At 38.7% G+C, this 26,088-nt stretch overlaps 1 long non-coding RNA gene across 4 annotated transcripts in view; it reads right to left on the minus strand.

Annotated features, from left to right (window-relative positions):
• LOC131482891 (uncharacterized) overlaps positions 1 to 26,088 on the minus strand; it is a 402,306-nt gene that overhangs the window by 319,735 nt on the left and 56,483 nt on the right. For all 4 annotated transcript variants that reach the window (XR_009247386.1, XR_009247384.1, XR_009247385.1 and 1 more), the window contains exon 2: positions 24,783 to 24,871. This is a non-coding gene — a long non-coding RNA (uncharacterized LOC131482891). The remainder of the gene's footprint in view (positions 1 to 24,782; positions 24,872 to 26,088) is intronic.

Raw genomic sequence — 26,088 nt, forward strand, 5'->3', positions numbered from 1 at the left:
GAATTAATTGGGGGGAAAAAGTGTTAGACTTAGCCTCTAAGCTTGTGATAATTTGTTATGGAGAAATAGATAACTGGTGTATTTAATTAATAAAATATTAATGAAGAACTTTTGTGTCAGTGAGCCGAAACACAGTACTAAGTGAAATTAGCTACTTTCTCTGACTCTCCCAAAATTCTACTGTGGTGATGAAGATAAACATTTATCTACCAACGTAATAATACTATAGTAACACTTATATAGCACTTATCATGTAAAATAGGCTCACAGAAAAAAATGTCTCAGCTTTCACTGTTGACATTTTACAGGCAAGAAAACTGAGACCAACAGAAATTGAGTGATTGCCCAGGGTCAAATTCCTGGTAATTGGCAGATTTAGATGTTTAACCCACCTCTAAACCAAGACACTGTAATCACACTAACAAATGTGAAATGCACACTGTGAAGAGTCCTACCGAGAAAAAAGAACATGGCCTCCAACAGCCTCAAACAAGGGATTCAGCTCAGCCAGGGAGTAAAGGTCAGAGATCAAGGGTGACTCATCGGTTTCGGGAATACACAATTTAAATTTTATATAATTCACACCACTTGCAGCCTGAATGGTTAAAGGATTTCCAAAGTCAAAAGCAGTACTTCAGGAAAGTTGGCCCCTTGAGTCAGGTTTGTGGTTTCCCCATGTATCACAGCATAAAACATAGAAACTTACTACAGAAGGTTAGGGGTTGCAAAATATCCCCCAAAGGCACCTAAGGATTTAAACTAAGGACTTCAATCATTCATTTTAAAATCAAATCACTTTGGTTTTAGAAAACAGATTTTTTTTAATGAACTGGCCAATATGGTTTTGCTCCAGGCATCATTTCAAACACTCTCTTCAGAAGTATTTCTGAAGCTCAGTTTGCATCTCTAAACCAAAGACAGCTGCCCACTCCACCCTGCCACGTGGGGTTTGTGGAATTTCACAATCCCAACTCCTTTCCAGAGCTATCCAGAGCTCCTCTGTCCACCAGAACCAACAGCCCACCCCTGCATCCCGTTGGCAGGACATTCCTAAATGCCACCCAGAGAGGAAACTTGTGTGCACCACATAAAAAGGAAATATACTTAAAGGTAGTTTCTCTCCTTCAGAGATGATTATGGCAGAAGTCTAACACACAGCAGCGTAGCTAGTGTTCTTCAAGCAGCCAAGCCATCTACCACTTTCTGGAAAAAAATTCACAACCAAAGCCAACAGCAGTCCAAGGTAACACGATTTTCTAAAGTTTTAATGCTCACTGCAGGCATTTTCTAGCTCTCTGCTTTTTGTTACCCTCAATTTCAAACCTATAAAATGGGCATAATATAGTAACCCATGTAATTGCTGAAATTTATACACAGAGTGTATCTGTTTATGAATCCATGATGGCCTAGCCCTGTCCAGAGCTATTCAAAAACTCAGGCAAGAATACTGGGAGAGTTTTTAGAGCTTTTAAAGTTTCACATTTTCGTGGAAGAGACATGGAACATGGGAAGCCTTGTAATAATGAGGATCTGTCACAACATCCAGCCATGCTCCCAAACACTTTGCTCGCTCTTTCCATTATTCTCATTGCTGCTTTTCCAGAAAGGTTCCTCAGGGATCCCCACCAGTCTGGAGAAGAAAACTTAAGAAACTGAACCGGTGAGGGGAAAAAAAATACATGATGCATTCAGACACCCTTCCCTAGAAACTTATTTTTTTAGAGTGTTGTTGTTGTTAAGATTTATTTATTTACTTCGAAAGAGTTACAGACAGACAAAGGGAGAAAAAGATATCTTTCATCATAGGTTCACTCCACAAATAACTGCAACAGCCAAGGCTGAGCCAGGTGGAAGCCAGGAGCCAAGAGCTGCATCCTGATCTCCCACATGAGTGACAGGGACACAACTACTTGCGTGACTATCGACTGCTTTTCTCAGGCCATTACCAGGGAGCTGGATTGAAAGTAGGACAGCAAGCATAAGAACCAAATCAGTACGCCCACACGAATGCCAAAAATCACAGGCTTTATCCACTCCTCCCCAACATCCCACCCCAGGAAACTTTAAAGCAGCTCATTGAATTTGATTGTCTCAGCTTCCCCTTCCCTAAAAGAGAGGAGGTATAATCATACTTATACCCAAAAGCATATCCATACTTACAACAGGATAAAAGGAGATGATCCATGAAGAGGTTACTGAAAATCTTTAACTGATTAATTCAGTGTAATTTAAGTACTGCCCATGTACTCAGCAACGGGAAAGCTTTCGCATGGCCCCAGCTTCAGGACAAAAAAAAAATGGTTCCTTTTTTGGGTAGGGCAAGGAATGCCAATTCTAAAATTAAACCATATATACAAAATGACATTGCCCATAAGATGACAGGTGATCTAGGAGAAAATCATCATGTTACATGATTTCTAAACAACAACAGAGTAAGAAGAAAACACTGTTAAGAATGAAAGGCATGATCTGGGTAAAGAAATATGATAAAATGGAAAGTAGAAGCTATTCCAAGTGAAAAACAACCCAAACAATGACCCAAAGTTGGGAATGAGTAGGACTAAGTGTCTATTCTGTATATGTATATTATATGCAAGTTTATATGCTAATACACCTTTAATGAAGAATAACCTGTAAGTTGTCACCTACTTCCATTCCCCTGTAATTCCTGAATGTCAGAGCAAATATAACTTTGCCTACGAGCAAACTAAGAACAGAGATTTTCATTTCCAAATGAAAGCCATTCAGCAAAGCAGAGATTCAGGGTCAGAGCCTAACTCTTCATGTTTTTACTCCTAGATTCACCTCAGATATTACGGTATAAGGCAGGGGTGAGGAATGTCTGGTCCGAAGATTCTTATAAGACCCGTGAAATCATCTGGTCTGGCCCTGTCAAAGCTACTGCTGGGACAACTTGAAACTCGATAAATGTATAGCAGGCTAACTTTTAAGCTGATAATATATATGGCCCACAAATGATGCTATAATTATCTAAATAGCCTTTGGCAGGAAAAAAAAATGGTTCCCCATCCATGGGTAAAAGGTGTAACACTCTTTAAGAAGAAAGTAAAACAAATAAAAATCCCCAAACTAACAGAAGGCAGACAGTGGAGTTCAGCTAAAGATTTGACACTATCATTCTTGTTTATAAGTCAGCTTGTATGCTGCCATTAGCCATCTATGAGTTCATACCTTCTAACCTAAAGAAAATATCTTAGTAACAAACACTGTCTTGGTATCTATAGTGTACTTGTTTCCTGAATCTGGCTACCAGAGATGTCACCAGTACTTGCAAATTGCTCCCAGTTTATGATTTTGCCAGCCTTTCCATTGAATGACAAACTTATTATGCCCATTGCTTAATAAACTCTGTGTGTGTGTATCAATGTCAGCATGCCTTAATGGTAGAAGTGCCTACTTTCAGCATGCTTCATCAGTGAACAAGAAGTCAATCCCTGTGAATAAAGTTTTACTTCAAATTACCAATGTGCTATAAAAGTTGACAAAACCAGTTTCGGCTTTCATAAACAGATGTGCCCATATGGTATTCAATCTCAGAACAGACCTTGCAAACCAAATGAATTTCACCAACCTAAAACCATTGTGGGCTTGTTTTAATTGAAAGCTCTTTGGTTGAGCTGAGAGCTCTGGGAAATACAAATGCATTAGTGTGAAAAGCGGCTGTGACCTATGCCTGAGGGCTTCACACACACAATCATTTAGGATCCTCATCTCTCAAGTGCCTTCAAATGCTTGGAAATTATGCAGACTGTGCCATGCTGTAGCCTCATAAAAAATAGACTTGTGCATTTTTCCCCCTGGGGTCACGTGTTAGGTCCCTCAACACGAGGTACAATACACAAAGCCATCCGAAGTGTCGATTCACCCCATTTGTATATGGTCTGTGATGGATAGATGGGCAGAGATCAAATGAGACCCCTTTCTCAAAGGCTAACATAAGTTACAGTTCCACTTACATGTCAAGCCTAAGTATAATATTAACATATACATTGATCTCGTGTTTTTAGAAGGGGGAAAAAGATTTCTAATAATATACTATTGCATACAAAATTTATCTAAGTAAATAATTATTTTTAAACCTAGATTTAGGCAGCTTTAGCATTCCATATTATGCTAATGTTTGACAATTACTAAGTGTGGGTATCAGACAGTGGGGTTTTTTTTTTTAGTTTAATTTAAAGCAATTTGACATGGAAAGGTTATTACTTTAGTTGCCAATAAAAGCTGTACTTTTAACATAAGTGTACAGTAGGCCCTAGGGTATGTGACTATTATCTTTCCTGCAATTATGTGGTGTTCTACATAAATGTTAAAAAAAAACTTAGAAATATCAAAAGTACTAACTTAGATACGATGTGAAAGTTGAAAAGAGAACAGAAAACTGATTATTTTAGACACAACATGGGTTGAGGTTTCCTCCTAGAGGTTATACTGGGAACAACACCAGCTGGCTTTGAATAAATTAATTCAAACTATATCTTAAAAACACACACTTAGCAACAGAATATCGATTTTATGAACATTCTGTCTCGATGCAGTTGTTCAGCTTCACAAGCTAAATGCCATTAACAGTAAGAGCAAGCCTCCGAACCAATTAACCTATTTTCTGGAGTTGCTGTGCTACCCAAATGAAAAGAACACATCTCAGATGTTATTTGCCATCCTAAGCTTTCATATGTCCCAGAGAAAAGAGATAATTTATTGTCAGTATACGGGTAATCTAAACTTGTTCTCGTCCCTTGATCCTTTACTAAGCTGGATTTCTCACAAGGCAAGACTCAAAATAACAGTATGTCCTCTGAAGAAGGCAACCCCAGCCCAGTCACCTCCCTCACCGCCTCACATTCATCTCTGAGGTGTTCATATTCGACTAATGGGGCAAAGTCAAGGCAAAGAGGCTAGGGAGGAATTTAATCAATAGCTACTGTCAATTTTTCATTATTATGGGATACTCCCTTCCTATAATAGGAAATCACTCAAGAAAAGTAAGGCCAGCAAAATGGGACAGTCACCCAGCCATATGCTTAATAGGAACATTTAATCCATCAAAAGAGAGAGGTTTGGGCCAGAGAAAAAGAGTCCTATGAAGACTGACTCAAAGAAGGAAAAACTACTTCCAAACAAATACTTTCTAAAAGTCCTACACAAATAATAACTATAATTAACAAGAACAGCTTTATATTTTTCCTAAAAACAAAACAACAGAACACGCCCTTGGCTTTAACACAAACACCACAAAAGCGTCACTTTATTATTCATCAAAATAGTTCCAAGAGGTAAGTACTGTCCCTGTGGGTGTAACCCATATATAAACAAGCTAAAGTCCCACCACCATTGGTGGTCATGTTGACAGCCTAACTGCAGTCTGTCTGCCTATGGAACACCCCACCTTGTAAATAAAATTTATGACTTTAAGCTCTAGCTTCTATTTTTCTTCCTGTTGTTGATTTTGTACTGTGGCTTTTCATTTAAGGGGATGTATATTAACTATGTGGTGGAGACTGTCATATACAGATGTGAAGATGCAATGCAGTAGGCATCTCTACTTCCAGACTAAAGATGGACTCCCAATGAAACTGTTTACTATATCTGGACAATAGAGTACTGGATTCTGTACTACTGCTCATGCCCGCAATGATAGACATAGGACTGCGTATAAAGAACTATACCACGGTATGATATAGGGGAACTCAGTGAGGGGGAGGGAATTGGGAAGGGGATAAGGGAAAGCCCAGGACCCATGGAACTGTATCATAAAATGATAATGATAAAAAGAAATAAAATTTAAAAAAATTTTTAACGTTCTAACTTCATCATTCCCAAGTAGAATAACCATGGTTTTTTACTTCTTACAGTTTCCCTGTGCATAAACTGGTATGAATACTGCACTTACAGAGTTGTGATGACTGCACATGTAAATGTTTATCAAGCTATTCAGTTCCTAGTTGATAATGTGCTACACTCATGTATTTTTAAGAATAATTTTGCTGCGCCCAGTGCGCTAGCCAAGCGGTTAAAGTCCTCGCCTTGCACACATCAGGATTCCATATGGGCACCGGCTAATGTCCTGGCTGCTCCACTTCCCTTCCAGCTCCCTGCTTGTGGCCTGAGAAAGCAGTCACGGATGGCTCAAAGCCTTGGGACCCTGCACCTGAGTGGAAGACCCGGAAGAAGCTCATAGCTCCTGGTTTCAGATCGGATCAGCTAAGCTCCGGCTATTGGGGCCACTTGGGGAATGAATCATGAGGCAGAAGATCTTCCTCTCTGTGTTTCCTCCTCTCTGCATATCTGACTTTCCAATAAAAATAAATAAATGTTTCAAAAGAAAAAAATGAATAATTTTGCTGAGGCATGGATTTGGATCACATTAGGATGTGAAACAAGTCAGTTACCAGTGAATCCAGTCACCTGCCCAGTATCCATCTTGCAATTCATCTCCCCTAAGATGAGAAGGGGTTATCAACATCTTTCTTGCAATAACATCACAGGTTTCCTATGAAAGACAACCCTTTATTACATTCTCAGTTTACGTGATTAATATAGTAGGACTAATCTAGTTCCAATTCCAAGGTTGGGCATGAGCATCAGGTTTGAGCAATCAAAACAACCACAATCTGGTTAGACAGATCAGTTCAGTAATTGATACAGACTCCAACCCTGAATATTGCTGGATGCCTGAAGGAAACATTACAAACAAGAAGCCGTCATTATCCCAGGTTGGTTGAACTCTAGTCTACAACCAAAAAATGTGGAAATCCTAAGTGAAGATAACCTACCCGCTAATCAAGATTTTACAGAGGAACACAGAACCCAAATATAGAAAGAAAGCAAATGTTTACATCACTGTTTAAGTGCTTGCATTAAGCTGTACCTGAAGCAGTGTTATGCCCTAGTCTTTTCAGTTATGTGAGCGAGTGAAATCTATTTTAGCTCACATAAAAATGAGTGAGATTTCTAATGTTTTCTCCCTCTCAGATGCATTCAACACATCCTATCACCTATACACATGCTGCCATCTTTGAAAATTGCGACCTGCCTCATTGTGTGTCTCCTGTACATACTAAAGCGCTAAAGAAGCTAAGTGCCCAGGCATTCTTTTTTAATTATTCTTGCACATTTTTCTGAATCTATAGGCAGTTTGGATGATAAATAACAAAGATAATGTCTTCCCCAGCCCACTTCACTGCTTAAATAAGAAAGCTGCTTTGCTCTTCTCTCATGTTTTCAATTGGGTGGGAAAATTATTATTATGGTATCATCTCTGTTAGTGAGACATCTGTGGCTATCCCACTTAATATCAATAGGCTTCACTGTTGGAAGAAACCCACAAGATACAGAGTCAATAAAGCTGCTTCATTTTACAAGTGTGGGATCCATGTAAGCACATATGTGCATTCAGAAAAAGGTCTTGGGCTTAAATCCCTAGGATGGTAAGAATACACCCTCAAAGTGCAATATGTTACTGTCTTCATCTAGTTCACATCCACTGGGAACTTTTAGATTTGTCTTCCACTAGATTATATACATTGATTTGTAGCTGTACTTCAGATTTGGGGCTGATACTTGCTTACAATGTTTTTGCCTGAAATTACAAATCTGAGGTCAGAGCCTACTAAGCTGGGCTTGCCAAACAAGGAGGCTACCTTTTTACTGCTGGAAACGAGAGGCATTTCCGAGGAAACAGGACATGGCAGAGATCCAGGGCAAAAGAAAAGCTTCATTGTAGTGAGCATTCATAGTCAGAATATTTCTAGAGAAATAAAGGGGGGGGGGGGAACAGTTGAGAAGACCTGGAGCTCAGATACAGAATCTTTTCAAGCTCAGAGAGAGGTTTATGATGCATCAGCTTCTTAGACAGCAGTACACTTGATTCCAGGTTCAGCCAAGATCTCTATAGCCATGGACAAGTAACTTTTATTTTTTCTATGCCTCAATTTTCACCCTCAGCTAAATGGAACTAATAATACCTTCAGGGAATGTCATGGGGATTAAATGAATGATCACATGCATATGTAAAATACAGAGGATGCTGCCTGGCATACTGGGAGTGCTCAATAAATGTTAACTCTGCTGTTATGACTAATGAAAATCACTATAAGAACCTATTAAATGGAAAGGTTTCTCAAACAAGGACACTGGAGAAACATTCAAGAACATTATAGCATAGGACTTGGACCAGTATTTACAGGGATCAAAGAAATTAATTTTAGAAGGGGCAGAAAAATCTCACCAGTTCTGCTATGAACTTCCAACTAAAACCTATTTCAGTCTGGAAGTCTGATTTTACTTTTCCAGTACCCAACTCAGATATGACTGAATGTAACAAAAGAAATCATGGAAATCTGTCTAAAAAACCCTCCCACTCAAGCCATTATGCCAACTATCCTAGGATAAGACCCTAAGCAGGACAATTTTAGTTTTCCTTGTATTAGGAATCATCAAAAAAAAATCATGGAAAATAATAGTTTTTTTAAAACAATGCATGGATTTCAAGAAGTTTTTGTACCAACATAAATTTACCTAGAGTTCTATCTTCCATAAACTAAAAAGACTTGCTTTAAAAGCAGAGTTAAACAGAGAGAGATTGATCTTCAATCTGTTGATTCCCTTCACAAATAGATACAATGTACAGGGCTGTGCCAGGTTCAAGCCAGGAACCTGGAACTCTATATGAGTTTCTCCCATGAATACAAGTGCCCAAAGGTCTTGGCCCACCCTCTGTTGCTTTCCAATGAGCATCAGCAGGGAATTAGATTGGAAATGGACTCAAATCGTAAACCATATGAGATGCTAGAATTGCAGTCAGTGGCTTAACCCCCAGTGCCAGCCTCCTCCATGAAATTTTTGAAGTACCCTCATATTTATTGCTTTTACATCAGCTCTTGAGTAATACAGCCTTTGGAAACTATTCAAATTTGTCTTGGCTAATTTTCACATTTAAGCCAAAGGATGAAGACGGAGACAGAGACTGATTCTCTGCTCCTGGCCTTCAGCCTGACCCAACTCTGGTTTTAGAGGCCATCTGGCGAGCAAACCCATGGATAGAAGACTCCTTTACATGTCTGTGCTTTGGCTCTTTCTGCCTTTCAAATAAAATGAAAATTGAAAAAAAAAAAAAGGATCCCTCAAGCTGTAGACAACTGTCCAGGTTTCCTTGTACCTGGGCAAGTATTACACTGCTGCAAGAAAGGCAGCCAATAGCTGATGGGCATTCTGGGCCTGGTTAATGCCAAATTTGTGTTAACTATACCAGTCTGCCAATATAGATGCCTACTTTTTAAAAATATGTGGGAGTGGGCCTGTGGGCCCCACTAGAAGATGACCCTTGGGCACATACTGGTAGGGAGGCTGTGGTTGCCTGGAGAACAGGGTTTGGAGATATATGGGAATGGAGGCCACCAAGAAAATACAAGTGTGGAATGACTTCTGAGGATTCCAAAGACTGGGCCATTGCACTTGCAGGTAAACAAAGGAGTTGGGACTTGGGGCAGGCCAGGCAGATTCAGGGTGCAGCCCTTGCCAGCAAATGCTCAGTAAAAGCATGCCATGCCACACTGTGCCACAGTAACCACAAGCACATGCAAGATCCAGGTCTGGGGGTGAGTCTGGTAAGGTACTTAGCCACTGAACCATCATGGCAGGACCTGGTAGGGGAGCTTTAGGAACTCCCCTGCTAGGCCACTGTTCCCACTGGTGAGTATGAGAGCTGGGACTGAGGGTAGCCTAGGCTAGGCAATACTGCAACACCTGTTGGTCCACATGTGAGCTGGGTTTGGGGGAGGACAGATCTAGGTTAGGTCACCACAACTACTGACACATGAAAGAACCAGAATAAATGCAGACCAGCTGAGCTTTGCCACAGCACTCACTGGGTAAGTGCCAGGACTGGATATAAGTCATTTCAGGATGGACCACATTGCCCCCTGGCAAGCGCAAGATCCAGAGCTGGAAGTGGGCTTAGTAGAGGAACTCTAGGCACTTTGCTGCTGAGCAATTGCTCCCACTGGTGAGCATGACAGCCAGGGCTGAAGCCAAGCCAGGATGGACAAGACAATGGCATATGGGTATGCATGAGAGCCAGATGGGTACAGACCAGGCCAGGCTAAACTGCTGCACTTGCCAGCATGTGCAGGAACCAAGACTGGGAGCTGGCCTGGTGGAGATATTCGGGGGTCGCCCTGACTAAGCTAAAGTTCCAAGTGATGTGTGTAAAGGCTGGCTTTGTGGCAGGCTGGGTTGGGCTAGGCTGCAGCAGCTGTCAGTTGGGGAGATGAGACTGGGGACAGAACTGACTAATCCACTACATTCACCTGCATGTGAACTGGCTGGTGCACTAGCCAGATGAAACGAACCAGATTCTACACTAGCTGGTGTACATAAGAGTCAGATCTGGGATCATCCTAGGTGAAGTTTCTTGGGGGATTCCTCAACTACATCACTTCAATATGAAATTAATAAACCTACCTGGGTAGGGTTCCCCTCAGACACTTATCTAAACCATGTCACCCGGAGATTATTTATTAGAAATTACCTCTGACCTACCCAAGCCTTGAGACACAAAATAAGCAAGCTGACATAAAAGTGTCAAGGTATCTCTACAGAATTGTATCATGAAATCCAAGATTAAAAATTTAAATTAAAAAAAGAAAGTGTCAAGGTGGAAAAAAAATACTGGGGTTCAGAAATTCATTTAGAGATGGCAAATCCCACAGTGGTTAAGGTACCACTTGGGACACTCCAAGTACCTGGGTTTGTGTCTCAGTTCTGCTTCTGATTCTAGCACAGCCTGTGAAGATGCACCATGGAGGCAGTAGCTTATGGCTTAGGTACTTTGGTCTTGACCACCAACATGGGAGACACAGACTGAGTCCCTGACCCTCAGCTTAGTCTGACAGCCCTGGCTGTTGCAGGCGTTTAGATAGTGAACCAACAGATTGGAGCTCTGCATCTCTGTCTCTCTCTGCTTTTCAAATTAAATTAACTGAATTAATGAGATGTCATGACTACTAAGATCTGAAGGGTATGTAGGAATTAAGCAATAATAGTAATAATAAATAGAAGGTTTCAGGAAGGAAAGGACAAAGGGGAACAGGAAATCTGTACCTTTATGTCCTCAATACCAGAAAATCCAGCAATTATGGGAAGGCAACTTACAATTAAATACTAACCAGGTGTCCAACACAGTAGCCTACCAGCTAAAGTCTTTGCCTTGAACGTGCCAGGATCCCATATAGGCGCCAGTTCTAATCCCAGTAGCCCCACTTCCCATCCAGCTCCCTGCTTGTGGCCTGGGAAAGCAGTCAAGGACGGCCCAAAGCCTTGGGACCCTCTACCCCTGTGGGAGAACAGGAAGAGGCTCCAGGCTCCCAGCTTCAGATCCCATCAGCTCTGGCCATTGTGGCCACTTGGGGAGTGAATCAACAGAGGGAAGATCTTCCTCTCTGTCTCTCCTCCTCTCTGTGTATCTGACTTTCCAATTAAAAAAAATCTGAAAAAAATATACTGACCCAGCTTGGATGTATAAGGCACAGCTAGAGTTGGTGACTCTGGTGGGATGAGATGGGACAAAATAACTACAGCCCTGTAGTTGCTGTAACTTGAAGCTGTAGCTGGCACAGAAAATCATGCCCAAGGGTAATTTTCCAGTTTTTGTCCTAGCTTGCACAAGAAGAAAAATGATCTTCAGCAGTAGCTGTTAAGACAGGAGCTGATATCTCTTCACAAATATTTATGTTATAGTCACATGTGGCCTCAGAATGAAAACCAAATGGCAAACAATAAAACTATTTGAAAACAATCAGGTCTGGGGAAAAAAAAACTTCAATTTTGAGCCCTTTGGTAAAAATTAAAGGCTTTTTTTCTTTTAAAATATCAGGTACCCCCTATGAAGTGTCGTAGTTCAGGGTCCTGAATTCATCCATAGCCACAACAATGGTAATGACGATGGGAGCTCATTGGGCCAACTATTTAAAGATCAATAACTAGCAACTAAACTCACAGATCCTATAGCCAGAATAACTGGACTTAAATCCCAGCTCTAGCACTGCAAGCCAATATGAAATTGGGCAAGTAATTTCATCTCTGTCCTCAGTTGCTAAATCTGAGAAATGAGGCTTTCAATAGTATCTACATCATAAGGCTGTTTTAAAGATGAAATGAGGTACTTCAAAGCCAGCACGTGCACAGCAGACAATGTGACTGTATTTGACTGTTATTCCTCCTTATATATCATAGAAGGTTTTGTTTCACCTATATGAATGAGAGAATATGAGAAAGGTAAGTAAGGGGCAGAGATGGGATTCAAACATGCACTTCCACAGCTCTTGATTTTTTTTCCACTGCTATACTTATTCCCTCTATGCACTGGCAGGTAAGTATGTGAAGGCAAGAAAAGGACTGCAAATCAGGGTCGCAGGAGGGCCCATTTTCCTGAGAAGGGCTTAAAACTGATCAGCGGTAAGCTCTCCCCAAACCACTTTCTTCACAAACTTGTATCGCATTAACTGTTTATCCTTTGCGTTAAGTACCATTCCTGTAGGGTTCTCACTAGCTACTATCCTGAGCTTCTGACCTAGGTTAATTCCTTTTGAAAGCCACTGAACTCTTAAAGACTAATGCTAACCACAACTATATTGAAATTGTGAAGTAAAATTGTTTAGAAACTACATTTTCCTGGAAAAATATCATTCATGAGATCAGGAAACAAACTCATCTTGGTTGTCTTTCTCTAATTACAGCCGGGATTTGCCATGGGGCTCAATATATGAGAGAGACAGTGAGACTAGGAAGAAAAGTTGGACAGATGCTAGAATTTTAGTCCAAGGATAATGTTTTTAGGAACCATAGATACAAAAATGAATGGTTACTAGGGTATAACAACAGGCAATAAATTCATGATCTTATTACCAGTATAACAGATAATGAAGTATTAATTTAAACTTTTTTTACAAAATAAAAATAAGATTACAAGACGTATTTATCAAATATAATTTTTCCCATTCTATTTGGAGGAATCTGAATGTGTATATTTTGGTGAGGGATGGTTCATCTTATACTGTTTCAATAAATACCAAAGCAGAAAAATAAAGAGTGAGGTTATCTGCCCAGAAAGTTAGTTTCTCTAAGTCTGTTGGGAAGAGTACAAGTGTCCCCATATTTCTGGAATTTGGTATTCTCACCTAATTCTCAGTTCATCTATATCAATGGGTTTGGGGCACTTAAAAAAACGCATCTGAAGCAGGTGCCTACTGCTTTCACTGACAGAAGTGACACTATTCTTACTTAAGCCAGAGTGGACTCTGTTAGTATTCACTTGCCTTGTCTACTCTTTGACCTCCATAAAGCACCATTAGAGAGCTCTGAATGAGACTCTCAGAGCCCTGATGAAAAACTCCAGTACTAGGGAGGAGCTGACTACTGTCTTCAGTCCCATTACTCCAGCCCAGTGCTGGGATTCCTGTGACCAGGCATCATCACCACACCTTCACATTGTAACAGAGGCATTTCAGTGTCACATCAATGACCTTTGTCATTGCTTACCACAATCGCATTTTTTTTTATCATTACTTGGCATTTCTGAAGTCAAGAATTTGTGGTGCCACATTTTCATTTTCAGTGTTTGAAATTTTAATTTCAACAAAACAATGTTGTTGTTTTCCAAATGAGGACTAATTTCAGGAAAAATGCCCTGAATACATATTCATGGGTCTTTGTGTTGTATAGAAATAAACAATATGTATCAAGCTAAAAAAGAGATGCTCCCCGTCTCGTGAAACATGTGTCAGGAAATTAAGTGACATCAATCATTCACTCACTCACTCACTCTACTGGGCCCACACTGACACTCATTATACACTACCCTAGAAAGACTACACACTATATTTGTTCTATTAATCATGCCAACGTATATGAGAAAAAAGTTCATAGAAAATGGGATGAAATGATAAGTTTATTTTGGTGCCAAAAAAACCCTGAAATCCGTAAGCACAAAAGGCTTTCAGAAAGTTCAAAAAGTGCAGATTATGAGAAAAAATTATGCACTATTTCATAAATTTTGTTCCCTAACAATCTTACCTTTTAACACCATTTTTTGAAAAGCTTTTCCAGTTATTCTCACATTTACTATTTGCCAGCCATATGCTATTTTGGTGACATACAACATTGAGTCTTTCTGTGAAAAGTCTACCTGAGGTGTCATTCTGCCTTTCAAACAAATAAAATATATATTTTTTTAAAAAATGGAAAATCTGGGGCCGGCGGCATGGCCTAGCAGCTAAAGTCCTCGCCTTGAGCGCGCTGGGATCCCATATGGGCACCGGTTCTAATCCTGGCAGCTCCACTTCCCATCCAGCTCCCTGCTTGTGGCCTGGGAAAGCAGTCGAGGACGGCCCAAAGCTTTGGGACCCTGCAACCGTGTGGGAGACCCGGAAGAGGTTCCTGGTTCCCGGCTTCGGATTGGCGCGCACCAGCTGTTGCGGCTCACTTGGGGAGTGAATCATCGGGCGGAAGATCTTCCTCTCTGTCTCTCCTCCTCTCTGTATATCTGACTTTGTAATAAAATAAATAAATCTTTAAAATATATATATATTTAAACAAAGGAAAATAAATCTGCCTTCGTGGAGTCTATAGACTTGTCAGGGAGAAAAATGGTTATTTAGTAAATTAACCAAAGAACTATAAGCGATGATGAGAACGATGAAGAAATTAGAGTACTAAGAAAGACTATCAGAATGATTAAACAGTCTGGGAGCAACCTATCAATGCAGTAATTAAAAGTCTATTGAGAGGAAGCAAATTTGGTAAGTAATACAAATAGTCTGTATTCAAATAGCACCCTGGGTTGAGGATGAAATGAGCTACAGGCTCTGGGTGGTCTCTTTATTTGAGCACTTATCAGGAAACTCAAGAACTGCATTTCCCAAGCCATTAATTGGGTTTTTCCCCTATACTTCTAAGGACAATTTTTGTAGTATCATCATATTAATTTTACCATCTGTCAATCTATTTAAATATATCATCCTCTAGAGAATAGGCTATAGGACATAAAGACAATGGAAAGAAAAACATTTTCTATGGCAAAGAAACAATCAAGTCAGAGCTTGGAGAGTTGTGCAATCTGGACTGATTATGTACAATAATTTTAGATTTTAAATGCTACCCTGTAAATTTTACAGACAAAATGGTTTTGAGGGGAGTGGGAGTGACATTTATATAACCAAATGGAGAGATACAATTTAGATAAGAGGATATGCGAAGTCACAAAAGTTAAATCTATACATCTATTGATGTGTTTGTACATTCTTCCGTTATTCAGTCACTGTTCCACGTATTTTCCATTAATTGTCTCATTTAGCCCTCAAAATAGTCATAGGTACCCAACAATTTGTCAGCACCTCCACTTGTTTCAGGCCAGGTTGGTTAGAAATAGAGCATAAAGCAAAAATTTAAGTGCGGGTGCTTTATTTGGACAAGCCAGGCCCACGCTAGGGAGAGGAAGGTAAAGCACCTAATTCACAAAATTTTAGGAGACATCAGTTCTCCTAAAAGGGTTGCCCAACTTGTGTGACCCAACGGTCAATGCTACCTCACATATTGTGCTCTAAGCACTCCCTTCACTCTCATCACAGCAATCTGGATCCTGGAGGAAGTTTTTTTTTTTTTAGAACAAACCTGTAAAGCAAAGACAAAGCAAAGGAAAGGGAATGTAGAACAAAGCAAAAAGCAATCAAGAATGTGATCTCAGCCAAAAAGTATGACAGGAGTGGTGTTCTGGAGCACAAATTGTAAGACAGAATAATACTATGGGGAGCTGGGGTTTTGCATTCTCCTTACCAATAAAATTACTGTCTATAAAAAGGGAAGAGGAATAAACACAGCTCAAAACAGCTGGGGATGGCTAAAGTGTGTCTGGATGGAGCACTTATGGCCTGAATCACATCACTTTGAAGAAGAAATCTAACATTTATGGAGGTAGAAAATCATTCATCCTGTCTCTGGGGAAATATTTGCCAATTTTCCTCGTGTAAATACTCCTACCACAACTGAGTGCCAAACTATCAACTTGATCACTGAATGTGAAGTTGGGAATAGATGCCCACATCAGCTCAGGTGGACTCTGGCAGAACACTCCACGAAAAGTATGCGTTTTAGTTAGAGACTCATAAGAAAACCAGAATTTCACTTCAGGCAGGTATCTAAAAGTATTCATCCAACATGAATCAGCAAATTTTTCTGCTATAATGAACCAGCAGTAAATATTTTCTGCTCTGTGACCTCTATTGCGACCACTCATTTCTGTTGCAGTGCAAAAGCAGCCACATGCAATACATTAAAAGAGCACAATGGCTGTGTTTCAATCTAACTTTGTTTTTAAAAAACAGGCACTGCATCAGCGTCAGATCATGGATTATATTTTGCCAAGATCTAATGGATGCATTATTTCCTTACTTATATACAAAAAAAAAAAGTCTTCTCCAAGGGCCAGAATTATGGAGCAGTACGTTAAGCTGCTGATTGCAAAGACTCCATCCCATATGCCACTGGTTCAAGTACAGGTTGTTCCATTTCCAATCCAGCTCCCTGATAATAAGCCTGGGAAATCATCAGATGGTCTTAGTCTTCAAACCCCTGTATCCATGTGACAGACCTTGATGAAGCTATTGAATCCTGCCTTTGGCATGGCCCTGAACTGGCCATTGTGGCCAGTTGGACAACTGAATCAATGGATGGAAGATTTCTCTATTTATTGTATCCTTCTGTAATTTTAACTCTAAAATACTTTTTAAATCTTCTCTTTAATAATTTATCCCACTCAGCACCTGCATAGGGCATGAAAAGCAATTAGGACACAAAATCTAAGAAGATTACAAAAGTGTTGAACTTCAATTTGTGACCTAATTGCCTTTCTTGTCTTATATCCTTGGCCTGGCCTTGTTATTGAATGACCTGAACAAGATTTACCAGTGTATCCATCAGGTTTCACTTGTTCAAAAGCCAAGCCACTTAAACAGAAAGGGATCTAACACTTGGAAGTAAGAGCTTACAAAATTATTGGAAGGGCTAAAGAAAAAGTGAAGGAAATCAACCCTATTGACAAAACTGGTCTACTGGGCAAGTCTCAACATCTGCCTTGCTCAAGAATGTAGTGAACCTAGACGCTGCTCACAGAACTCCTAAGGTCAGTGGTGCCTTGCCCTCTCTCCTCTCGAGAGGCACCCCAGCTCCTGGGTTTCTCCCGGAAGAGGCACTTTCCCCTTCCCTGTTCTTTCTCAGTTCACCTGGTCCCTTTGCAAATAAACTTTTCTACCTGGGAAAAAAAAAAAAAAACCAACTCCTAACTTCAAAGACATAATGATACAGGTCTGATGTGGATAAGGACCAATATCACCATCACTCCATGCCCAGGAAGCTAATGAATGGTACTGAATACTGTTGCCAACAACTCCATCATCTTCAGGCTCATGCCTGCCAGTTGTGACAAGAGGAGATACAGGACGATGTTCCACTGCACTGTACTTACAAATGGCACCTGTTTGCACCTGTGAGTATCTAATTATCTTCCAGAATCCCAGCTGCAAGAGAGTCTGGGAATTGCAGATTGTCACTCTCCAACCAGTGACTTAAAAAAAAAAGGGGTAAAATACATGGTACACAACAATTGACCATATCCATCACAATGGACATCCAGCAGAATGTCTTACTTGTTCAGAACTTAAGAGTTCCTGCCTAGCAGGTATGAAACTCTTCTCTGTCAGGTCCAATTCCAAACAGAATTTCCTCCTACTAAATGAAACACTATCGCATCTTCTTTCACTCCAGTTCTTCTATCTGTACAAAAGTAATAGTACAAGTGATAGAGATTAGAAATTTACAGCTGAGGACTAGAGAATGAGTGTGTGAGATCCAGTAAAGAAAAGCAGCAGGATGAAGAGCTGGGTCAAAGAGGACAGGGAGTCGTAGCAGTCAATAGAAGAAGCAAGAAAATTAGGAAAGACATCAGACAATAAAAGATTGGCAGCTGCTAAGGAATGTATGCAAAGGGAAAGCTGAAAATCTTTCATGGATCATTTGCCTTAAAGAAACCACCACCTTGAGACTACCATATCTATTACTAATGGAGGAAAAATGCTGGCATCAATCCCTGAGCTAAGAGATGTATGGAATTAACTAATACCAAGGATATTAAGAATACCTGGTGTTCTACAGACCGCAATGTGTAATCATTTCCACAGAAAAACAAAATTCATGAGTCAAGAGAAATGGACCTCTTTTCTTGAAAAATGCTTTATTATCCACATACAAGCATATAACAGATGAATTCTGAATTATAATAATGAAACAAACACTCATAAATCTACCTCCTGATTTAGGAACTCTACAGCTAACACTGTCTGTGAGTGTTCCCCTCTCTTATTTCTCAGGAATCATTATCCCAAAGTTTATCATTTTATTATCTTGCTGGAAAAACATATGTAGTTTTATTATATACATATGCAGCCCAAAATAATTCAAAGTTTTCATAACCCAATGTATTTCTGACTGATAGAAATTAGTGGTCTTGTTAACCAATTTCTTTCAAAGCCTATTTATCAAAACTAGGAAAATAAACTGAAGTATCGAGTATTTCCAAAAAGCATGGAAAAACACAAACTAGCTATCTTCCATGAACACTTAATTCACCTTATTAATTTGAGCAAGTTTTCATTTACAAAAAAGCAATTTAATCATGAAATCCTTTTAGAGGAACTAGCCTACTAAAACAGTAGCTAATTTTCACTATTTTTCACAGTCACAGACTTAGTGACATTAAGCTTCCTTAATTTCTCTCAAATTCCCTCCACAAAGACAAAATGTAACATACAAAACAGTTTAAATACATGGCTGGTTTTCAGGACTTGGGGCATCACTGATTTGTCACACTGCCACTTAACAACATATTTGTATTTTGCAAAATGTGTAATTTTTTTTTAGCCCCTGAACAAATATATTTACATAACTGTGTCTAACGAGAAATTACATTTAACTTTTCAGAAATGACAATAACTAAAACCTGAACTGCCAATTCCACTTCATTAGTGTGGTAGAAATGCATTCCAAATGTTAATAAAAATTCCAACATGCTGATAAATTAGAGCTTCTAAGGAGCATGTGACACCTTGGTTAATATATTCAACCTCAATTATATTTCTCTTCAGCACCCTGTTATCTGGAACCTTTGCTGGCAATCAGAGGTGCTGTTTTTCAGCGGCCAATTTTCTAGATAATGTAGCTTATCAACACTGTGGGTAAACTTGCCAATGGAATCAGGCTGCACTGAACCACACACACGCTAATTGCATCCCTTTTTTATGCATATTTACAGACTGTCACTTCAAAGAAATCAGTGGCCCATTGAGGCACCCAGTTAGCTGGAAGAATTGCCTCTTGCAAATGAAAATTAGCAAACAAGCTAGTGATAAATATGAAATGAACAAAGTATAAAAATACTGTTTTGTTCTGAAACTTCCTTGTCATCCCAATTTATACTCCCTATAGAAAGAGTTTTGAACATAGGGTTTACCTTTTGTTTCAGATGAAGACAGAAGAATTCTTCCCTAAACTTATAACCAGGTAAAAGCCGATTAGCTTTTCCCTTTTCTCCCACGCCACCCCCACCCCAAATTTCTATTCACACAAACAGGTTATTAAATCCCATATTAGATTTGCTTTGGAGTTTGAATAGACAAATGACATGTTAACACTTCAGAAACAATTAACCCTGGGAACTTAATTAAGTTCTTCTGACTTTCAGGAAGCACATTTCAAAATAATGTTTCTAAACTCTCCAAGTTTGCCCAGGAATAGCAGAGCTTTCCTTTTCTAAAGAATTCATAAATTCTACTTAACAGCAGAAAGCTTTGCCTGGCTATATATGGATAAAGGTTATGGTATTAAGAGGCTGCTGTACTATGACAACTTGGAATGTAAAAAAGGCAGGGTCCAAAAAAATAACAATAATAGAAAAGACTTTCCAAAGGCCCCAGACTCTCAGCATACACAAAAAGGAAGACCACAGCCTAGGAGCTCAGCACAGATACACTCAGTTTGGGCTCCATCTTAGCCTGAAATCCTTTTCCTTGCTTTAAAAAATAATATTTTGAAAATTTTTATTCTTACAACGTTTTAGGGTAACGCTAAGTTTTCAAAAGCATTTCAACATAAGCAAGTCATTTTAATATAATTTAAAATAAAACAGATACCAATTAAACTATAAATACTTTTAAAGGTTTTGTGCCAAAAAAAAAAAAAAAGAGTGGCAAAACTCAGCAAATAAATGGCACTTAAAGTCTTAGCTTGCAGCTAACAATCAGTGATATTTCATTTGGTTTGGAGTACTAACCACCATTCCCTATCATATGTGATAATTTCTCTGTATCATTATTTTTAAAACAAAGATAACAGATTTGTACATTCCATAGGTACAGTTCCAAGGTGATGACCACATTGTCCTATCTCCCCTGCTCCCCCTAAATACCTTTCAACCCATCTCTACAAAAGTGTTTGCAAAGACACAATTTTAATCCACTCTATATTCACAGGATTAATTCACCACTAATCAAAATAATCAACAAATAAAAAGTAGGAAGACCACAGTTCCACTGGCGTATAAAAACAGGCTAGAAATAGCAACCATATCCCAAAGTGACTGTTTCATTTAAGTCACGTTTTCAGCTCACTCATTGTTCTTCATGATCAATATTAGCTATGCATAGCTATTTGAGAGTTTTTAAAATTTTGCTTTTTTTCGGCAGAGCTAGAGCAACAACATAAATATTGATATGAACATTAAGAAAACACTGCTATTTTTAGAAATACACTACACCTGCTCATTTTTTCATGAGAAAAGCAGATTCTTTAGCAAATTAACGTTCATCTGTGTGCACTAATTTAGACAATTGTTTTATATCGCTTTCCAAATTACAGTGCAATTGTGTGTGTTTATATGTCTGCTTCTCTGTACAGAAGGGAAACTCCTTGAAGATATAAATCTAGTTTCCCAGAAAGATGATTAAGAGCAGCCTGAGAGCTTGGTGTGAAGGGGTGAAGACACTTCTTACAGCCATCAAGTACCAGAAGAGGAACAAAGAACCATGGTGTACAAAGAAAGGACCTGTTTGTTCTGCCCAGAGGATCTGGGAAAGAAATCACACAACAGATGATACTGGAATTAGACCTTAAAAAATAAGTAAGATTTCACCCTGACAGGGAAACATATTTCAGGTAAATCAAACCATACAAACAAAACAGAAGACTAGAGAGTAAATGGACCATTCACAGAAGAGAGATTTTCAGTGATGCTAAAAGTTAGTTTGGGGTGGGAGATACGGAGGGAGGAGCGCAGTAGCATCTATTCTATGGGGGAGCAGTACAAAAAGATTAATCTATATATCTATATCTATAGATACGTAAAGCCACACCATAAGTATGCCATCTTCACCTTCTGTATGTTTCAATTCTGGAGAAGAAAGGACAACTTTGGGGAAGGTAGCATAAGAACTTCCTGTAATCTAACACCACTACTCATGAAGATGGACTAAAAGATGTTCTGATTAATGAAAAATCATTATTAATTTTAATTTTTGAAGCTCATCTTTAGTTTTATCAGACTCTGTACATATCCATTCAATACATTTTCAGGATTTGTCTGTAATACAGTAAAAATTAATTCTTAAGATGCATAAAAATTTTTGTTATAGTCCTCTAAATGAGCACACTGAAATTTGTGTAATAAATGTCTCTGTATGCTAATGGAACTAATTGAAAATTCATTCAAACTATAGTTCTAAAAGTTATCAGAGGATGAGACAGTAAGTATATTGAATGTGGCAGAGGCTATAACATTTACTTAAAACCACAGCTTGTAAGATTTAAAAACTTTCTGACACCTCATTAAAGTAGTTTTTGGGAATGTGCAGAAAACACTAACAAAACTTTGAGTTGCATAACTCCAAAGGTAGTCAGCTGTTTCTAGCAATTTTTAATTGACTGGTATCATTTGCAATTTTTTAGCTATCATATAGTAACACTGCTCCAAAGCAACAAAAGGCAAAAGAGGAATATTAATAACAATAACAATACAGTGGCAGCTAATAACTTAGCATGCTTACCACCTGCCAGCATGGACTTCCCTTACAGAATCTCATCTAATCGTTAAGTCATGAAGCAGGTATTGTTTGGCCCTATTTTTATTAAAGAGAAACCAAGATCATTTCTTTTGGTTAAGGTTATTAATGGCAGCACAGATTCAGATATGGGTCACACCCTTCCAAGTTGGTAGTTCTTACTGTTAGACTAGGCTGCCACTTTCTACAGAATATTCTCTTTTTAAAATCAGTTCCATTGAACTCCATTTAGAAAACAAAGGTGAAGAGGGATAAAGAACAAAGAACAGGCAGCCGAGGAAAGAGAAAGGAGGAAAAGAAAGGGAAGAGGAGACAGAGGAAAGAAGAGGAGAAAGCAGTGAGATGCGTGGGAGGAGACAGCAAAACCAGAAATCTCATTTCCTGGTGCTTTTATAGCATCTTCTGCTTCCCACTGTTCACACCTGATCCATCCTCTCTCCTCTAGTGTGTCTGATAGAAAGGAAGCTTCATGGGTTCAGGCATTACCTCTGTTTTGCATATCCTCTTGTGGCTAGCATAGAGCCTGCAAATAGCAGGCACTCAGTAAATGAAATACAATATATTTACTTTTGCTTCATGGCTTCAATGTTTCACTTTTCAAGCTGTCATGTTGAATATAGCCTCATACACAAAAAAAAATGTGCCAACACCTACATCTTCAAGGCTAAAACAGTTTCATTACACTACACCTGTACATTTGCAATCACCAAATGTTCAAGTCTAAAAAGCACCATTTTGCTGTGGCCTTCAGTATGGCTCTCCTACATTTGATGACTAGAGACATATATACTAATACTATCCCATTTGCTTATTCCAAATGGACACTGAACAAACAGAATAAAGTGTAGCGTTCCTCTGCCTTCTTTTAATTTTGCAAAATGAAATTCCCTATGAAGCAATTTGGGGATACCACCCACAACCAGAAATTTCACCACCCTTAACATTCCAAAAAAGTGCTGTTGATGTTATATTGGGACTCTTAATTGACTGGGATGATATTCTACCAGCTCTAACTTGGGACCAGAAATGGTCTCCCCAAGAAACTGTTCAACCCATCTGGACAATAAGTAGCTGGACTCTATGCTTGGTATATGTTTGCAAGGAAAGAATCTTGATTGAATTTGAACTGTAATACTGCATCAAGGTGGAGGAATCCACCAGGGGGGAGGGGAGGGGAGGGGGGGAGATTCCCAGAGCCTATGAAACTGTCACATAATGCAAAATAATTAAAAAAAAAAAACAATAACAAGAAAAAAAACCATTCCAAAAAAGTGAAAGCTCATGTTAATCCTTTTCCTTTCAAATCTAACCATTTACATTTAACCCAAATAGAAATAAATTTCAATAGGGCTATTGGCCCATTTCACACTGTATATTGAAAAATCCCAAATTCCAAAATTTATAAGGCTGCCTATTTATATCATAAGCAGTTAAAAATATGTGTCAACTATTTGGCCCTCATATGCCAAGTTGGTTGTTTCTTTTGCTTGTACTTCATAACATACCTGTTTTGCACTGGACCCTCTAAACGGTTTTTGCATTCTGAAGTTTGCAATTTTCCCTTTTCCTCCCCTTTTCTAAGCCTTTTGCTTTTTGAGTTAAGGCTGAAATGTTTATCTATTTTCTCAGATTCTCTCTTTTCTCGTTAGGAAGGCAGTTGTTCTTTGTTTCAGAATCATATACAGGACCCACAGAATCAAGGGTGAGCACAAAATAAAACCGACTCAGCAAAAAAAAGTGTTATTTGAAGAGTATGGCTGTGGAAAGTTCGAGGAGCTCAGGATGGAATAAACGACTGAAACTAACTTGGGAGCAAGAGTATTCTTAGAGCAAAGCCAAGCTGGTAGCCCAAGCAAAACAGAATGTCCTCAACATCAATTTTGTTTTCATTTCAAGGAATTAAGCCTTCACTGATTGTTTTGATCTGGGTAATCCGTTTAGGAGTTTTGCTAAGAGCAGGAAAACTTGGAACAACTTTAATAAAATTTAAAATGAAAAGATTTTAACCTAACACTTAAAGGAAAGAATGGGAGAGAAAGAGAGAGAGGGGAAAGGTAAGAGAAAGGTATTGATGAAAGTTTCTTAAAATTGCAAAAGTGTAAACTGTTCTGAATACTTTTGACATAAATCACCCTATAATTGCCATTTCTGCAAGGTGTCTCAATTATGATAGTACAATGTGGCTGTTTAAATGCCTATACATTTGCCTGAGAAGAAAAAAAAAAAGCCACAACATTGTCTATTAAATGTCAAAACGCCTTTTCTTTCACTACAGAGGACTTGGACAGAACTCAGGAAATACTTCAGCTGGAAAAGAAATGTTAAAAGCTACCCTTCAAGCTATTGGAAATCCTGTTATCAAAATGTTAAAACCTTTTTTTAAGAAAAAAATCCATGTGTGTCCCCCACATGATGAGTGTCCCCCACGATTGTTCACCTTAGTTTAGTAAAGGCTGATCATCGCTGATAACCGAAGACAAAATAACAGTGGGTGCAATCTAACTGCTAATTAGGAATCCAGATGCTTACATTAAGAAACTCAAGGGGAAACAGGTATCTGATTACGTATGTTCTCTCAAGGCCATAACCATATTTACTTACAGAAAACGCAGCAGGCATTTCTCTATCACATCTCCAAGTCACAATGTCAGCACTTTGAATGTTGCTTCGCTGTCACTGTGTGTAAGAACCTAGAGAGAGAGAGAGAAAAAACAAAAAAGAAAAAAGCCAGCATAACTATCCCTCAGAAGAAAACACAGTGTGTAAAGGTGTACATAGTGTATATGCATATTCAGACAACCTTTCACTATTTCTCTCGGTTCACAGGACATAATGAGAATTAATTAGCACATTCCTAAATCATTAGCCCCAATTTCCTCTTTAATGTGTGCATCTACGCATAACTGAAGATTCTGTAAAGAAAGGAGACAGAAAGCAGAAAGCTGGGGTCAGAGGGAGATGCACAGATGTGCTGCAATTGTGCCTCTTTCTGATGCCTAATTACAAACGATTTTAATTCAATCCCTTCACTTGGAGCTAGCCCCCCCTTTTTTTCTGTTCTAACAAGCCCCCAAATTTGTTTCTTACAGATTTAAAAATTTCTCCAAAATGCCACATGTCAGTCAAAAAAGAAAATGATTGGCTTTTAACATTATAATTTAAAGCACATTGACTACAGGGTATGTTTTTATTAAAAACTTAACCCTTTTTAAAGCTCGCGTGTCTGGGGCTTTAAAGGAACATACTAAAAACTTAGTTTCTACCTTCATAGCTTTCTGCAAAACAGAAACTAAAAATAAAAAGAACAGATTTGCAATAAATAGTAGCTCATGCTAATACAAAACAGTGTCTTTCAATATACATCCAAATTGACTATTTATTTGTTTAAAAAACAGAAAAAAATGAGTATGAGTCCCATCCGTAAAGGCTTAAAATTAAATGTAAACTGCTAAGCTTTAGGTAATATATGTCTGGGAACCTTAGTTTTTAATGGAATCATTTTATACTCTCCAAAGGGAATAATTTTCTATAGACAAAGTTCTTTAAACCATGAATAATCGCTCTTACATCACGGCAATATATCATTAAAAAATGAACTGATTTAAAAGAGTACACTATTTGGCCAGGTAATCCTCAAATATGACAATGCCATACAACAAAACAATTCTTTAAAACATGTATTTATACTTTTAAAATTTGCATTAGCATAAAATTGTGCAAATGTATTTGGGTGATAGAATTTAATAGAACTCTTCAAACAACAAGTGGCAATAAAATCAAATAAAATCAAAATCAAGCTCTGTAATCTGTTCAACAGTATATTGTCAGGCATTTCCTGCTTCTGATTTCTATGCGGTTCCATAAAATGTTACAATGGATGAAGCTGAGTGAAGGGTATGTGGTACCT

Source organism: Ochotona princeps, chromosome 21 (assembly GCF_030435755.1).
Source record: "Ochotona princeps isolate mOchPri1 chromosome 21, mOchPri1.hap1, whole genome shotgun sequence".
NCBI classification, from domain to species: Eukaryota; Metazoa; Chordata; class Mammalia; order Lagomorpha; family Ochotonidae; genus Ochotona; species Ochotona princeps.